Genomic DNA, 6,406 nt, shown 5'->3' on the forward strand with positions numbered 1-6,406 from the left:
TTTAGTTGTGGAAAGTTTTTCTGTTGCATGAGTGTTAAGTGGGTACGTAATACTAAGAATCGGTTAGAAAGAAGAGATCCAACAAGTAGTGACCCTATACGTTTGCTCTCTCTAAAACCCTTCAATATGGGAGACCAACAGCAAAACCCTTCACCTAAATCTCTGAAAGATAGGTTCTACCCTGCTAGAACAGCCCAACCTTCCTGCATAGTTCTACCACAAGCCTAAGGCAATAATTTTGAACTCAAATCTCAATACATCACTATATTGCCCCACTTCCATGGGTTGACCTCTGAGGATGCATACGGGAATTTGAAGAGGTATGTGTTCTAATTAAGATCCAACAGCTTTCTGATAATGCTATTAAGCTTAGGTTTATCACTTTTGCTTTGAAAGACCAAGCTAAGAAGTGGTTGTATGGGTTACCCACAAATTCCATAACCTCATGGGAACAGTTCACAGTTGTCTTCCTTAAGAAGTTTTTCCCAACTCACAAGACCAATAAGCTTAGAAGTGATATCCTTCAGTTTAGGCAAAAGCTTAGTGAGTCATTTTCCAAACTTATGGAGAAATTCAAGAATTTACTCCAAGAATGCCCTCACCATGGCCTAGACCTATGGCATTTATGTCAAATAATTTATGAGGGTATTGATTACCCAACTAAACAAATGATAGAGTCTATGTGCCCTGAGGGATTCACATCCTTTACAGATGAAGGAAAAGCATGGGAATTCTTACTTGACTTAGCTGACAAAACCCGTGAATGGGAATCAACCCAAGAGAGTGAAAGAACTATAAGAGGAAAAGGATATTTTGTGGATGGGATAGTAGCCAAGGAAGCCCATTTGGATATCCTAATCAAGAGGATTGAGGCTATTGTTCCTAGAGAGTCATAGAAGAATGCCCTAACACCTCTGGGGGCACTTCTAATGATAGTGTTAATGCCTTATACCAGAATAATCCATATAGTAACACATACAATCCAGGATGGAGAAATCACCCAAATTTTTCTTGGAATCAGGGCAACCAAGCAGGACCTTCCAATTTCTATAATCAAGGTCAACCTGGACCCCAAAGGCCTCCCTTTGCACAACAATCTTTTTCTCAAAATACTTTTCCTAGGTCAAATGTAGGACCTCAGGCGAGTTTTCCTAGGGCCCCTCTTCTATCATCTTATCAGCAACCCCCTGGGTTTACCAACACTGGAGAGGCAAGTAGAATAAATGACTTGGAAAAAAATATGGCCCTCCTCATGACAAGCCATCAAAATCTTACGAGAGAACTTACCCAAGTTGTCTCAATTATGCATGAGAGGAAGAAGGGAACTTTACCCAGTCAACCAGAGCCTAACCCTAGGCATCATCAACCTGTTAGTTTACAAGGACCAACTAATGCACCACTGAATATAGTACAAGGTCAGACCCAACAAGGGCCCTCTAACCAATGTAATGTTGTTTATGCCCTTAGGAGTGGTAGAGAGTACCAACAGAGCGTTCCTAAATCTTCCCCATCTATTACTCCTGTTAACTCTTCTTCAGTTGAGGAAACAAATGTGCCTCTTGTTCCAGGTTCGTCTGATGAACCTAAAGATTTTTCTGAAACTAAAGATGATTTGGTTGAGGAAACCAAAAATGATTCTTCTGAACAGGGGCAAATCCCTAACAGTCCTTATGTTCATCCTGTCCCATTTCCTAATCGCTTGGTAAACAAAAAGAAGACTGCTTCCATGGACAAAATTTTAGAAGTCTTCAAAAAGGTAGAAATAAACATCCCTCTTTTGGATGCCATATCCCAGATCCCCACCTATGCAAAGGTACTGAAAGGTTTGTGTACTCACAAACGTATCACTAGTGTGCCCAAAAAGGCGTTCTTGGCAGGTAACATTAGTTCCATAATTACTCAGCCTATAGCAGCCAAGTATAAGGATCCAGGGAGCCCTACCATATCTTGTGTCATAGGTAACACCTATATTGAGCATGCTTTACTTGACCTTGGCGCAAGTGTGAATCTTTTACCTTACCATGTGTACAAGCAACTAGGATTGGGAGAATTAAAAGCCACTGGAACTACTCTTCAGTTGGCAGATAGATCTGTTAAGATTCCTAAAGGGATGGTTGAGGATGTTTTACTAAAGGTGGGGGAATTTATTTTCCCTGTTGATTTCATTGTGTTAGATACCAAGCCGTTCTCAACCAAGGATGAGATCCCAATAATTCTAGGAAGACCATTCTTGGCTAGCAGTAATGCATTAATCAATTGCCGGAATGATTTCCTAAGATTATCTTTTGGTAACCAAACTGTTGAGTTTAACTTGTTTAGGATTGGCAAGCAACCACATATGGAAGAAGAGATCAATATGCTTGAGGATTTTCTGGATTTTTCCTATGATTTAGTTACCAACTTTGATATTGATTTTGATTCAGAATTCCAACAGTATATGGATGAGTTGGATGATAAGAGTGAAAATTTCTTTTCTGAAGTCTTGAGTCTTCACACACTTGTGGAGCCCTTAGGACCCCTTTCCAATTCCATTCCCAAACCTTCCATAGTTGAGCCCCCTAAGCTAGATCTTAAGGAGTTGCCATCTAATTTGAGATATGCTTTCCTAGGGCCTGACCAGTCTCTTCCTGTAATAATTTCTTCAAATTTGACTTCTAGCCAGGAAGAGGAGTTACTTAAAGTGTTAAAAGATAATAAGGAAGCCCTAGGTTGGACCATGGCTGATATCAAGGGTATAAGCCCTTCCATTGTGCAACATCATATACATCTTATGGAGGATTCCAAACCATCCACGGAACCCCAAAGAAGAGCTAACCCAGTGATGATGGAAGCTATTAAGAAAGAGATCCTAAAGTGCTTGGATCATGGAATAATTTATCCTATTTCTGGCAGCCAATGGGTAAGCCCAGTTCATGTAGTGCCTAAGAAGTCTAGTGTGACTGTAGTTCCTAATGCCAATAATGAGTTGATCCCTACCCGTGTCCAAACAGGATGGCGAGTGTGCATAGACTACAGGAAACTTAATGTGGTAACCTGGAAGGACCACTTCCCATTGTCATTCATTGACCAGATGTTAGAGAGGTTAGCTGGACATGAATACTATTGCTTTCTTGATGGATATTCCGGCTATAACCAAATCCCAATTGCTTTAGAGGACCAACATAAGACCACTTTTACATGCCCATATGGAACATTTGCTTACAGGCGTATGCCCTTTGGGCTTTGCAATGCCCCTGCTACGTTCCAACGATGCATGATGAGCATTTTTTCTGACATGGTCGAAAAATTCTTAGAAGTATTTATGGATGACTTTTCAATTCATGGGAATTCCTATTCTGAATGTCTTCATCATCTTTCCCTAGTTTTGAAAAGGTGCATATCTAAGAATTTGGTTTTGAATTGGGAGAAATGTCATTTTATGGTTAAATCTGGTATTGTTTTAGGCCATGTAATATCCAAGGAGGGAATTAAGGTAGATAGAGCCAAAGTGGATTTAATTGATAATTTACCACCTCCTCAATCTGTTAAGGACGTCCGATCTTTTCTAGGGCATGCAGGCTTCTACAGAAGGTTTATTAAGGACTTTAGTCAGTTAGCCCGACCTCTCACTTCATTACTTGCCAAAGATCAAACTTTTGAGTTTTCTAAAGAGTGCCTAGAATCCTTCAAACAACTTAAGAAGGAGTTGACCAATGCACCCATTGTTCAACCACCTGTTTGGACTGAACCTTTTGAACTGATGTGTGATGCTTCGGATTTTGCCATAGGAGCAGTTTTAGGTCAAAGGATTAATAAGTTGCCCACTGTCATTTACTATGCTAGTAGGACCTTAAATGATGCACAACTCAATTATACAACCACTGAAAAAGAATTTTTAGCTGTTGTGTTTGCATTAGAAAAGTTTCGGTCTTACTTAGTTGGTTCACATGTGGTGGTGTATACTGATCATTCTGCCCTCAGATACCTAGTTCAGAAGAAGGATGCCAAAGCCCGTCTCATTAGGTGGGTTTTACTTTTGCAAGAGTTTGATTTAGAAATTAGGGATAAGAAAGGAGTTGAAAACCTAGTTGCAGACCATTTATCCCGGCTTCCCAATTCCTTGACTGTTGATTCTCCAGTCAACGAGAACTTTCCAGATGAACAATTATTTGCAATGTCCAGTGAACCATGGTTTGCTGACATTGTCAACTTCTTAGTTTCAAGTGTGACTCCGGATCACTGGTCCACCCAAGATAAGTATAGGTTTCATTCTCAAGTTAAGCACTTTTTCTGGGATGATCCTTATTTGTTTAAGATATGTCCAGATCAGATTATCCGACGATGTGTTCCTGATCATGAGCAACATTCCATTCTCTCTTTTTGTCATGATCATGCATGTGGTGGACACTTTGGACCTAAGAAGACTGCCGCAAAGGTTCTCCAATGCGGATTTTATTGGCCCACTCTTTTTAGAGATGCTTTTGATTTTTGCAAGGCTTGCCCTGCCTGGCAGTCTTTTGGCCGTATCAATAAAAGGAACATGATGCCCCTCAACCCTATTTTGGTAGTTGAGATCTTTGATGTATGGGGCATCGATTTTATGGGACCATTCCCTAATTCCTTTGGGAATTTGTACATACTTTTGGCCGTTGATTATGTTTCTAAATGGATAGAGGCCATACCTTGTAAATCTAATGATCACAAAGTGGTGGTCCAGTTTCTCAAAGAGAACATTTTTTCCCGCTTTGGTGCACCACGTGCAATAATTAGTGATAGGGGTACTCATTTTTGTAATCGGCCTTTTGAGACCCTAATGAAAAAGTATGGGATCACTCATAAGTTATCTACCCCTTATCACCCCCAAACTAGTGGCCAAGTGGAGGTGTCTAATAGGCAGATCAAACAAATCTTGGAGAAAACTGTTAATCCCAACCGTAAGGATTGGTCCCTTAGGCTCATTGATGCCTTGTGGGCCCATCGGACTGCATTCAAGATCGATCTTGGTCAGTCTCCCTACCGTTTGGTGTATGGAAAAGCTTGTCACTTACCAGTTGAGTTGGAGCATAAGGCCTTTTGGGCCATTAAGAAGCTTAACTTTGATTTGTCTGATGCGGGAATTCATCGTAGGCTCCAACTATCTGAGTTGGAGGAACTTAGGAATGATGCCTATGAAAGTTCTAGAATTTACAAGGAAAAGACCAAAGCTTTCCATGATAAACACATTCTGCGTAAATCTTTTGCAATTGGTGATAAGGTCTTATTGTACAACTCTCGATTGCATCTTTTTCCTGGTAAGCTTAGATCCCGATGGGATGGCCCATTTATTGTTCATAATGTATATCCCCATGGGGCTGTGGAGATTTTGAATCCAGGAACAGGGGTAATTTCGAAGGTTAATGGTCAGCGTTTGAAACCGTTCCTCGAGTTTCCCACTACTAGTAGTGAAGAGGTCATGGATCTCCATGAACCTCTTTACACTGATGACTAATTTTTAATCAGGTATGACCCCCTTGCATTGTCTTTGCTTTTAATTTTTTCCATGCATTGAGGACATTGCATGACTTAAGTGTGGGGGAGGGAAACCAGTTTTTATTTTTTATTTTTTTTTCACTTTGTTTTGTTTGTTTTTCTTTTTATTTTTTGAGCTTGCTAAGGATGAAGTCCTACTTTGGCTTTTGGCTAATGATCATACCATTCGGTTGCTTGATGTATGAAAATAAAATTTTTGATTAAGGTACCCATTTTGAACGTATAAAAACCCTGTTGAGAAGAAAGAAACAAGCATGTGTCTTGAGATGGGACTTTCTTTTGAAAAATAAGAGACCCCTGTTTTATGGTGATGGACCATATGTAAGTCTGTGGGTTCCTTGTACTTTTGATTTGGAGTTGAGACCTTCTTTTTAATTTGGCATGGGTTGACAAATGCACAATTTTAAATGAAATGTGAAATGTGGTATAAAGAAGAATAAGAGTTGATTCCCTTGGAACTAGACAGGGCATTGCGCCTCAGGAAGCGTGGTGTCTTGATCGAAATTCCTTGGGAGGAAACTTCTGAAGTAACTCTAGCATCACTGCCTTTGTGGACATATGCAAAAAGTGAAGCTACATAGTAACTTGGGTGTCTGGTGTTTGCTCCACCATGTCATTCAGGCCAAAAGTACTGGAGTAGAATAGAGTTTAAGCAAAAAAAAAAAAAAAGAGAAAAAAATGGCAAATGTGATTAATGCTTAGTAATATGTTTTGGTCAAAAACACTCCAACGCCTTAGTCATTGGTTCCCTATTTCTTCACAAGTGGTTTTGCCTTAAGATAAGGATGTTTTGGAAGAGACGAGGTGAGTTCCAAATTAAGAAATATGCTAGTGCCTGGAATTGATAAAGGGTAATAAAAGTTCAAGTGTGGGGGTCCCTTGTAAGAGAAATTATCTT

At 39.9% G+C, this 6,406-nt stretch overlaps 1 non-coding gene across 1 annotated transcript; it reads right to left on the minus strand.

The window, feature by feature from the left end:
* Positions 1-503: 503 nt before the first annotated feature.
* On the minus strand, positions 504-610 carry LOC122068598. The gene has a single exon (XR_006137196.1). It is a non-coding gene; the product is annotated as a small nucleolar RNA R71 (small nucleolar RNA).
* Between the last annotated feature and the right edge of the window lie 5,796 nt (positions 611-6,406).

Source organism: Macadamia integrifolia, unplaced genomic scaffold, assembly GCF_013358625.1.
Source record: "Macadamia integrifolia cultivar HAES 741 unplaced genomic scaffold, SCU_Mint_v3 scaffold433, whole genome shotgun sequence".
NCBI lineage: Eukaryota > Viridiplantae > Streptophyta > Magnoliopsida > Proteales > Proteaceae > Macadamia > Macadamia integrifolia.